We start from the raw sequence: 12,721 nt of genomic DNA, 5'->3' as shown, positions 1-12,721 counted from the left end.
CAGCAGGACACGGAGGCAGCCTCCTCCTAAGGACACACCTCCAAACTTCAGGATGTCTCCTCCAAAATCCAGCACATCTGCGGAGAAAGAGAAGGGAAGGCAGAGTTATGGGGGTGCCTTCTTCTGAAAGCCGTGGGGCAAGCCACTGTGGCCACAGCCCTGGCCCCTGCACAGCGAGTTGGGAGGCAGTGCCGTGGGATGCTACACAAGCACAGTACAGTGCAAGCTGGAAGGCACCTCTGGAGATTATCTGCTCCAGTCCCGCACCCCCGTCTCCACTCAAGCCGAGCCACCCAGAGCCACCTGCCTGGGGCCACGTCCAGATGCCTGGTGAAGATCTCTGAGCGGGGACACTTGCAAATGCTGCCAAAGTGGTGGCCACCACATGCTCACGGTCACAGACATCCCCCAGGATAAGGGGCTCATGAGGGCCACACACAGATGTCAGTGCCAGCATCCCTAGGTCACTGGCACACTGGCACTCACTGGATGCCCCCAGCCTGCCCGGGGTCCTAATGGCACCAAAGCGGTGTTCCATCGTGGGACTGGAACTGTCTGTCTGCAAGCACAGAGGCAGATGCTGAGAAAGAGGGTGTCCCCTTGCTCATGCTATCGGAGAATGACCTAGGTTGGAAAAGGCCTTCAAGATCATCAAGTCCGACCATCCACCTGGCCTACTGAGTCGATATCGACTCAGTAGGCCAGTATCTGATACCGACGTCAGACTGACAGGCCTGTAATTCCCTGGAAAGTCCTTCCAGCCCTTCCTGTCGCCTGGAGGCACGTCTGCCAGCCTCCAGTCCGCTGGGGCCTCCCTCGTCACAGTGGGCAGCAGAAGAGACCTGCTGCGCTCCTGCCTCGCCATGGGAACCCCACGGCTCCCACTGTCCCCCCAGGCCACAGTGAGCTCCACAGCCCTTTCAAGGAGGCAGGAGCAGGCGGAGCAGCAAGGCTGCCTCTGCCCTCTGCAAGCAGCCTCAGGGCCCAATGTCCAACAGCCTGGCAGCATGGCTCTTACCCTCTAAAACGTCACACATGTAGTCATTGAGCGTTTGCGCCAGCTCGTCAGCACCTCTGTCTGCGCCGCTCTGCTGGACGCACTTCTCTGAAAACACAGTGAAACCTGCAGGAAGGACACACAGAAATCAGGACATGTCTACGTGGGCCAAAGGACCTGGCAGCCAGTCCCGTTCTGCCAAGCCCAAGCGCCTGTCAGTCGCTGCGTCACAAGAGAAGCCAACCCATGCTCTCTTTAGCCATCACAGCAGGAGTCCTCAACAGTGACAAAACAGCTGTGCCATCTACGGGCCAGGGCTCCCGAGGGCCTGGTGTGTCCCAATGGCTTGTTTCTGTGGAGGCTCCACCGTGCCCAGCCCACCTGCAAAATCCGCTAAGAACAGCACTTCCCCGATAACCTTGGGGACCAAGTTGTCCCAGATGAAGTCCTCAGAAAGAAGGAGATCAGGGAGGAGCACGGTTCTTTTCCCCAGCTCAGAGTACAGGTATTTCCTCTCCCAGGCAGATGCCATGGTCAGCACCCTGTGGTACCGGGGTACCTCAGCAGAAGATGACCATGCCCAGCTGGGAGGGAGGAGATGAAGACCCCTCAGCACTGGATGGTGCAGTGAGCCTGGGGCCTTCTTGAAGGACAGTTTGGTCTCTGCCGCCATGGGTCATCACAATCACCTGGCTGTGATGTCGTTCATAGGTCATCGCTTACTTATTGGCTGCCCTCCAGCAACACCGTGGGCTAACAGTGCCATCCTCCATAGGTCACTGCCTGCTGAGCAGCAGCCACTGTGACCCTGTGACCCAGGCGTTCTCGTTTATGCCGAGCCATGGCCTCCAAGGACTCCGTGGCCTCACTTACTCAAGGCAGTGCTGAGCTTGCATAGCCTCTGCACACAACCAGTTGCCATTTCCCAGCTCCCAGGGCCTGACACACTGCCTCCTGCAGGCACACCCATTTGCTAACACCAGTCCCACCCCTGCAGTTGCACAGCCTGTTGCCACCTTCCCAGCATGGTGGCTCCTTCTGACTTGCGGAAAACAGACTCCACAACCAGTAAGATTGTAAAGTAGGTATGTTTATTCGGCTCTGGGCAGCACAGGGGGTAGTTCCACCAAAGTCATGCGCACCTGATGCAGCAACTTGCCATGGTTATATGCCGCAGAGTTACATAAGCATGAAGAGAACCTAGCACTGCTGTCGCAGCACCTCGGCTCCTATGAGAGAGGGAGTTAGGAGAATCTTTTCAGGTAGAGATAGACCGCTGATAGTATTAAACTAGTGGATGCTACTTAGTGTCTTTGCTAACTATGGTGCATTGTGCAAATTAACTAAAGCAAGAAGCTTTGGGCCCCTTACCAAGGTTAGTCTCTTGATAAAAGTGTGAGCTTATCTTAAGACAGCAGCAGAAACTGGTCCTGAGGATGGACAAGAGCCAAGGAGCAACTGAGTCTGCGCAAAGACAAGAGGTCAGCTAGCAGTGACGAGGAAGAGTCACCAACCTCCATCCCCATGAACCCTGGCGACCACTACCAGGAGACAATGCGCAAGTGCAGATGGCAGGAGCTTATGGAAATGACTTCTTGAACTAATTCTAATATGAAGCGAGGACAGGTTATGACTATGTATAGGTGCATTGTGAAACTTCAAACATATGTAACACTTTGCTGCATATAACCATGGCAAGTTGCTGCGTCAGGTGTGCACGACTTTGGTGGGACTACCCAAGCTTTCCAAAATTACTGTATGGTAGAAATCTAGATTTGATCCCATTTTAGCAGTCTGGTGCTTTTACTCAGGTGGGCGGCCGAGCTCCACCACAACTACTCTCTCACTGCCCCTCCTCAAAGAGGAACAGGGAGAAAATACGATGAAAAGGGCTCAAGGATTGAGATAAGGACAGAGAGATCGCGCAGTAATTATTGTGACGGGCAAAACAGCCTCAGCATAGTGAGACAGTAAGCTTTATTGCTGATTACTAACAAGCTAGAGAAGTGAGCAAGCACACAGCAAGGCTGTTCCTCACTCCTCTCACTCTCCCAGCTGCTGTGTGGCCCAGAGTTCCCCCCCCCCCCCCCCCCCCCCGTCTTAAATATGCTCTCACAGAGGCGCAAGACAACATTGCTTATTGGCTCGGCTCTGGACAGCAGTGGGGCCCTTACCTAACATGGAGCAGCTTCTAGATTCTTCTCACAGAAGCCACCCCTATGGCCCCCTGCTACCAAAGCCTTGCCACGTAAACCCACTACATTCCACCCCTCGCTTCTGGGAAAAGCATATTTAAGACTAATCACAATATTCTCTCACTTTACAGTCATCACAATCTTCACAAACTTGACTTACATCAAAAAAGAAGAAGAATTCCCCACACCAAAATAAACATAACATCACAACACCGACGAGGTGGACAATTTACATACACACCACCCCTCGTCCCTTCACCACACTAACATGAAACATATTCCTTCACAATTATTGCTTTCTTAGACTCTTCACAATTATTACGTTCGTAACAATCATCCAGTCCATGTTTTGCCCGTTAATTCTCTCAACTGTCATCATCTCAAATTCCTTGAGCCCCACGTTGGGCGCCAAAAAGGACTGTGGTGCTTTTACTCAGGTGGGCGGCTGAGCTCCACCACAACTACTCTCTCACTGCCCCTCCTCAAAGAGGAACAGGGAGAAAATACGATGAAAAGGGCTCAAGGATTGAGATAAGGACAGAGAGATCGCGCAGTAATTATTGTGACGGGCAAAACAGACTCAGCATAGGGATATAGTAAGATTTATTGCTGATTACTAACAAGCTAGAGAAGTGAGCAAGCACACAGCAAGGCTGTTCCTCACTCCTCTCACTCTCCCAGCTGCTGTGTGGCCCAGAGTTATTTTTTTTTCCCCTGTCTTAAATATGCTCTCACAGAGGCGCAAAACAACATCGCCTATTGGCTCGGCTCTGGACAGCAGTGGGGCCCTTACCTAACATGGAGCAGCTTCTAGATTCTTCTCACAGAAGCCACCCCTATGGCCCCCTGCTACCAAAGCCTTGCCACGTAAACCCACTGCATTCCACCCCTCGCTTCTGGGAAAAGCATATTTAAGAATAATCACAATATTCTCTCACTGTACAGTCATCACAATCTTCACAAACTTGACTTACATCAAAAAAGAAGAAGAATTCCCCACACCAAAATAAACATAACATCACAACACCGACGAGGTGGACAATTTACATACACACCACCCCTCGTCCCTTCACCACACTAACATGAAACATATTCCTTCACAATTATTGCTTTCTTAGACTCTTCACAATTATTACGTTCGTAACAATCATCCAGTCCATGTTTTGCCCGTTAATTCTCTCAACTATCATCATCTCAAATTCCTCGAGCCCCACATTGGGCGCCAAAAAGGACTGTGGTGCTTTTACTCAGGTGGGCGGCCGAGCTCCACCACAACTACTCTCTCACTGCCCCTCCTCAAAGAGGAACAGGGAGAAAATACGATGAAAAGGGCTCAAGGATTGAGATAAGGACAGAGAGATCGCGCAGTAATTATTGTGACGGGCAAAACAGACTCAGCATAGGGAGATAGTAAGCTTTATAGCTGATTACTAACAAGCTAGAGAAGTGAGCAAGCACACAGCAAGGCTGTTCCTCACTCCTCTCACTCTCCCAGCTGCTGTGTGGCCCAGAGTTTTTTTTTTTTTTTCCCCTGTCTTAAATATGCTCTCACAGAAGCGCAAAACAACATCGCCTATTGGCTCGGCTCTGGACAGCAGTGGGGCCCTTACCTAACATGGAGCAGCTTCTAGATTCTTCTCACAGAAGCCACCCCTATGGCCCCCTGCTACCAAAGCCTTGCCACGTAAACCCACTGCATTCCACCCCTCGCTTCTGGGAAAAGCATATTTAAGAATAATCACAATATTCTCTCACTGTACAGTCATCACAATCTTCACAAACTTGACTTACATCAAAAAAGAAGAAGAATTCCCCACACCAAAATAAACATAACATCACAACACCGACGAGGTGGACAATTTACATACACACCACCCCTCGTCCCTTCACCACACTAACATGAAACATATTCCTTCACAATTATTGCTTTCTTAGACTCTTCACAATTATTACGTTCGTAACAATCATCCAGTCCATGTTTTGCCCGTTAATTCTCTCAACTATCATCATCTCAAATTCCTCGAGCCCCACATTGGGCGCCAAAAAGGACTGTGGTGCTTTTACTCAGGTGGGCGGCCGAGCTCCACCACAACTACTCTCTCACTGCCCCTCCTCAAAGAGGAACAGGGAGAAAATACGATGAAAAGGGCTCAAGGATTGAGATAAGGACAGAGAGATCGCGCAGTAATTATTGTGACGGGCAAAACAGACTCAGCATAGGGAGATAGTAAGCTTTATAGCTGATTACTAACAAGCTAGAGAAGTGAGCAAGCACACAGCAAGGCTGTTCCTCACTCCTCTCACTCTCCCAGCTGCTATGTGGCCCAGAGTTTTTTTGTTTTTTTTTTCCCGTCTTAAATATGCTCTCACAGAGGCGCAAACCAACATCGCTTATTGGCTCGGCTCTGGACAGCAGTGGGGCCCTTACCTACCATGGAGCAGCTTCTAGATTCTTCTCACAGAAGCCACCCCTATGGCCCCCTGCTACCAAAGCCTTGCCACGTAAACCCACTACATTCCACATCTCGCGTCTGGGAAAAGCATATTTAGGACTAATCACAATATTCTCACACTTTACAGACATCACAATCTTCACAAACTTGACTTACATCAAAAAAGAAGAAGAATTCCCCACACCAAAATAAACATAACATCACAACACCGACGAGGTGGACAATTTACATACACACCACCCCTCGTCCCTTCACCACACTAACATGAAACATATTCCTTTACAATTATTGCTTTCTTAGACTCTTCACAATTATTACGTTCGTAACAATCATCCAGTCCATGTTTTGCCCGTTAATTCTCTCAACTGTCATCATCTCAAATTCCTTGAGCCCCACGTTGGGCGCCAAAAAGGACTGTGGTGCTTTTACTCAGGTGGGCGGCTGAGCTCCACCACAACTACTCTCTCACTGCCCCTCCTCAAAGAGGATCAGGGAGAAAATACGATGAAAAGGGCTCAAGGATCGAGATAAGGACAGAGAGATCGCACAGTAATTATTGTGACGGGCAAAACAGACTCAGCATAGGGAGATAGTAAGATTTATTGCTGATTACTAACAAGCTAGAGAAGTGAGCAAGCACACAGCAAGGCTGTTCCTCACTCCTCTCACTCTCCCAGCTGCTGTGTGGCCCAGATTTTTTTTTTTTTTCCCCTGTCTTAAATATGCTCTCACAGAGGCGCAAAACAACATCGCTTATAGGCTCGGCTCTGGACAGCAGTGGGGCCCTTACCTAACATGGAGCAGCTTCTAGATTCTTCTCACAGAAGCCACCCCTATGGCCCCCTGCTACCAAAGCCTTGCCACGTAAACCCACTACATTCCACACCTCGCTTCTGGGAAAAGCATATTTAAGAATAATCACAATATTCTCTCACTGTACAGTCATCACAATCTTCACAAACTTGACTTACATCAAAAAAGAAGAAGAATTCCCCACACCAAAATAAACATAACATCACAACACCGACGAGGTGGACAATTTACATACACACCACCCCTCGTCCCTTCACCACACTAACATGAAACATATTCCTTCACAATTATTGCTTTCTTAGACTCTTCACAATTATTACGTTCGTAACAATCATCCAGTCCATGTTTTGCCCGTTAATTCTCTCAACTATCATCATCTCAAATTTCTCGAGCCCCACGTTGGGCGCCAAAAAGGACTGTGGTGCTTTTACTCAGGTGGGCGGCCGAGCTCCACCACAACTACTCTCTCACTGCCCCTCCTCAAAGAGGAACAGGGAGAAAATACGATGAAAAGGGCTCAAGGATTGAGATAAGGACAGAGAGATCGCGCAGTAATTATTGTGACGGGCAAAACAGACTCAGCATAGGGAGATAGTAAGCTTTATAGCTGATTACTAACAAGCTAGAGAAGTGAGCAAGCACACAGCAAGGCTGTTCCTCACTCCTCTCACTCTCCCAGCTGCTGTGTGGCCCAGAGTTTTTTTTTTTTTTTTCCCGTCTTAAATATGCTCTCACAGAGGCGCAAAACAACATCGCCTATTGGCTCGGCTCTGGACAGCAGTGGGGCCCTTACCTACCATGGAGCAGCTTCTAGATTCTTCTCACAGAAGCCACCCCTATGGCCCCCTGCTACCAAAGCCTTGCCACGTAAACCCACTGCATTCCACCCCTCGCTTCTGGGAAAAGCATATTTAAGAATAATCACAATATTCTCTCACTGTACAGTCATCACAATCTTCACAAACTTGACTTACATCAAAAAAGAAGAAGAATTCCCCACACCAAAATAAACATAACATCACAACACCGACGAGGTGGACAATTTACATACACACCACCCCTCGTCCCTTCACCACACTAACATGAAATATATTCCTTCACAATTATTGCTTTCTTAGACTCTTCACAATTATTACGTTCGTAACAATCATCCAGTCCATGTTTACCCGTTAATTCTCTCAACTATCATCATCTCAAATTCCTCGAGCCCCACGTGGGGCGCCAAAAAGGACTGTGGTGCTTTTACTCAGGTGGGCAGCCGAGCTCCACCACAACTACTCTCTCACTGCCCCTCCTCAAAGAGGAACAAGGAGAAAATACGATGAAAAGGGCTCAAGGATTGAGATAAGGACAGAGAGATCGCGCAGTAATTATTGTGACGGGCAAAACAGACTCAGCATAGGGAGATAGTAAGATTTATTGCTGATTACTAACAAGCTAGAGAAGTGAGCAAGCACACAGCAAGGCTGTTCCTCACTCCTCTCACTCTCCCAGCTGCTATGTGGCCCAGAGTTTTTTTTTTTTTTTCCCGTCTTAAATATGCTCTCACAGAGGCGCAAAATAACATCGCCTATTGGCTTGGCTCTGGACAGCAGTGGGGCCCTTACCTAACATGGAGCAGCTTCTAGATTCTTCTCACAGAAGCCACCCCTATGGCCCCCTGCTACCAAAGCCTTGCCACGTAAACCCACTGCATTCCACCCCTCGCTTCTGGGAAAAGCATATTTAAGAATAATCACAATATTCTCTCACTGTACAGTCATCACAATCTTCACAAACTTGACTTACATCAAAAAAGAAGAAGAATTCCCCACACCAAAATAAACATAACATCACAACACCGACGAGGTGGACAATTTACATACACACCACCCCTCGTCCCTTCACCACACTAACATGAAACATATTCCTTCACAATTATTGCTTTCTTAGACTCTTCACAATTATTACGTTCGTAACAATCATCCAGTCCCTGTTTTGCCCGTTAATTCTCTCAACTGTCATCATCTCAAATTCCTCGAGCCCCACGTGGGGCGCCAAAAGGACTGTGGTGCTTTTACTCAGGTGGGCGGCCGAGCTCCACCACAACTACTCTCTCACTGCCCCTCCTCAAAGAGGAACAGGGAGAAAATACGATGAAAAGGGCTCAAGGATTGAGATAAGGACAGAGAGATCGCGCAGTAATTATTGTGACGGGCAAAACAGACTCAGCATAGGGAGATAGTAAGCTTTATAGCTGATTACTAACAAGCTAGAGAAGTGAGCAAGCACACAGCAAGGCTGTTCCTCACCCCTCTCACTCTCCCAGCTGCTATGTGGCCCAGAGTTTTTTTTTTTTTTTTTTCCCGTCTTAAATATGCTCTCACAGAGGCGCAAAACAACATCGCTTATTGGCTCGGCTCTGGACAGCAGTGGGGCCCTTACCTACCATGGAGCAGCTTCTAGATTCTTCTCACAGAAGCCACCCCTATGGCCCCCTGCTACCAAAGCCTTGCCACGTAAACCCACTACATTCCACCCCTCGCTTCTGGGAAAAGCATATTTAAGAATAATCACAATATTCTCTCACTGTACAGTCATCACAATCTTCACAAACTTGACTTACATCAAAAAAGAAGAAGAATTCCCCACACCAAAATAAACATAACTTCACAACACCGACGAGGTGGACAATTTACATACACACCACCCCTCGTCCCTTCACCACACTAACATGAAATATATTCCTTCACAATTATTACGTTCGTAACAATCATCCAGTCCATGTTTTGCCCGTTAATTCTCTCAACTATCATCATCTCAAATTCCTCGAGCCCCAAGTTGGGCGCCAAAAAGGACTGTGGTGCTTTTACTCAGGTGGGCGGCCGAGCTCCACCACAACTACTCTCTCACTGCCCCTCCTCAAAGAGGAACAGGGAGAAAATACGATGAAAAGGGCTCAAGGATTGAGATAAGGACAGAGAGATCGCGCAGTAATTATTGTGACGGGCAAAACAGACTCAGCATAGGGAGATAGTAAGCTTTATAGCTGATTACTAACAAGCTAGAGAAGTGAGCAAGCACACAGCAAGGCTGTTCCTCACTCCTCTCACTCTCCCAGCTGCTATGTGGCCCAGAGTTTTTTTTTTTTTTTCCCGTCTTAAATATGCTCTCACAGAGGCGCAAGACAACATCGCTTATTGGCTCGGCTCTGGACAGCACTGGGGCCCTTACCTAACATGGAGCAGCTTCTAGATTCTTCTCACAGAAGCCACCCCTATGGCCCCCTGCTACCAAAGCCTTGCCACGTAAACCCACTACATTCCACCCCTCGCTTCTGGGAAAAGCATATTTAAGACTAATCACAATATTCTCTCTCTTTACAGTCATCACAGTCTTCACAAACTTGACTTACATCAAAAAAGAAGAAGAATTCCCCACACCAAAATAAACATAACATCACAACACCGACGAGGTGGACAATTTACATACACACCACCCCTCGTCCCTTCACCACACTAACATGAAACATATTCCTTCACAATTATTGCTTTCTTAGACTCTTCACAATTATTACGTTCGTAACAATCATCCAGTCCATGTTTTGCCCGTTAATTCTCTCAACTGTCATCATCTCAAATTCCTCGAGCCCCACGTTGGGCGCCAAAAAGGACTGTGGTGCTTTTACTCAGGTGGGCGGCCGAGCTCCACCACAACTACTCTCTCACTGCCCCTCCTCAAAGAGGAACAGGGAGAAAATACGATGAAAAGGGCTCAAGGATTGAGATAAGGACAGAGCGATCGCGCAGTAATTATTGTGACAGGCAAAACAGACTCAGCATAGGGAGATAGTAAGCTTTATCGCTGATTACTAACAAGCTAGAGAAGTGAGCAAGCACACAGCAAGGCTGTTCCTCACTCCTCTCACTCTCCCAGCTGCTGTGTGGCCCAGAGTTTTATTTTTTTTTTTTCCCCTGTCTTAAATATGCTCTCACAGAGGCGCAAAACAACATCGCCTATTGGCTCGGCTCTGGACAGCAGTGGGGCCCTTACCTACCATGGAGCAGCTTCTAGATTCTTCTCACAGAAGCCACCCCTATGGCCCCCTGCTACCAAAGCCTTGCCACGTAAACCCACTGCATTCCACCCCTCGCTTCTGGGAAAAGCATATTTAAGAATAATCACAATATTCTCTCACTGTACAGTCATCACAATCTTCACAAACTTGACTTACATCAAAAAAGAAGAAGAATTCCCCACACCAAAATAAACATAACATCACAACACCGACGAGGTGGACAATTTACATACACACCACCCCTCGTCCCTTCACCACACTAACATGAAATATATTCCTTCACAATTATTACGTTCGTAACAATCATCCAGTCCGTGTTTTGCCCGTTAATTCTCTCAACTATCATCATCTCAAATTCCTCGAGCCCCACGTTGGGCACCAAAAAGGACTGTGGTGCTTTTACTCAGGTGGGCGGCCGAGCTCCACCACAACTACTCTCTCACTGCCCCTCCTCAAAGAGGAACAGGGAGAAAATACGATGAAAAGGGCTCAAGGATTGAGATAAGGACAGAGAGATCGCGCAGTAATTATTGTGACAGGCAAAACAGACTCAGCATAGGGAGATAGTAAGCTTTATCGCTGATTACTAACAAGCTAGAGAAGTGAGCAAGCACACAGCAAGGCTGTTCCTCACTCCTCTCACTCTCCCAGCTGCTATGTGGCCCAGAGTTTTTTTTTTTTTTTTTTCCCGTCTTAAATATGCTCTCACAGAGGCGCAAGACAACATCGCTTATTGGCTCGGCTCTGGACAGCAGTGGGGCCCTTACCTACCATGGAGCAGCTTCTAGATTCTTCTCACAGAAGCCACCCCTATGGCCCCCTGCTACCAAAGCCTTGCCACGTAAACCCACTACATTCCACATCTCGCTTCTGGGAAAAGCATATTTAAGACTAATCACAATATTCTCTCTCTTTACAGTCATCACAGTCTTCACAAACTTGACTTACATCAAAAAAGAAGAAGAATTCCCCACACCAAAATAAACATAACATCACAACACCGACGAGGTGGACAATTTACATACACACCACCCCTCGTCCCTTCACCACACTAACATGAAACATATTCCTTCACAATTATTGCGTTCGTAACAATCATCCAGTCCATGTTTTGCCCGTTAATTCTCTCAACTATCATCATCTCAAATTACTCGAGCCCCACGTTGGGCGCCAAAAAGGACTGTGGTGCTTTTACTCAGGTGGGCGGCCGAGCTCCACCACAACTACTCTCTCACTGCCCCTCCTCAAAGAGGAACAGGGAGAAAATACGATGAAAAGGGCTCAAGGATTGAGATAAGGACAGAGAGATCGCGCAGCAATTATTGTGACAGGCAAAACAGACTCAGCATAGGGAGATAGTAAGCTTTATCGCTGATTACTAACAAGCTAGAGAAGTGAGCAAGCACACAGCAAGGCTGTTCCTCACTCCTCTCACTCTCCCAGCTGCTGTGTGGCCCAGAGTTTTATTTTTTTTTTTTCCCCTGTCTTAAATATGCTCTCACAGAGGCGCAAAACAACATCGCCTATTGGCTCGGCTCTGGACAGCAGTGGGGCCCTTACCTAACATGGAGCAGCTTCTAGATTCTTCTCACAGAAGCCACCCCTATGGCCCCCTGCTACCAAAGCCTTGCCACGTAAACCCACTGCATTCCACCCCTCGCTTCTGGGAAAAGCATATTTAAGAATAATCACAATATTCTCTCACTGTACAGTCATCACAATCTTCACAAACTTGACTTACATCAAAAAAGAAGAAGAATTCCCCACACCAAAATAAACATAACATCACAACACCGACGAGGTGGACAATTTACATACACACCACCCCTCGTCCCTTCACCACACTAACATGAAACATATTCCTTCACAATTATTGCTTTCTTAGACTCTTCACAATTATTACGTTCGTAACAATCATCCAGTCCCTGTTTTGCCCGTTAATTCTCTCAACTGTCATCATCTCAAATTCCTCGAGCCCCACGTTGGGCGCCAAAAAGGACTGTGGTGCTTTTACTCAGGTGGGCGGCCGAGCTCCACCACAACTACTCTCTCACTGCCCCTCCTCAAAGAGGAACAGGGAGAAAATACGATGAAAAGGGCTCAAGGATTGAGATAAGGACAGAGAGATCGCGCAGTAATTATTGTGACGGGCAAAACAGACTCAGCATAGGGAGATAGTAAGCTTTATCGCTGATTACTAACAAGC

This window comes from Anser anser (genome assembly GCF_964211835.1).
Source record: "Anser anser genome assembly, contig: SUPER_W_unloc_4, whole genome shotgun sequence".
Taxonomy (NCBI): domain Eukaryota; kingdom Metazoa; phylum Chordata; class Aves; order Anseriformes; family Anatidae; genus Anser; species Anser anser.
This window is presented reverse-complemented; position numbering follows the sequence as displayed.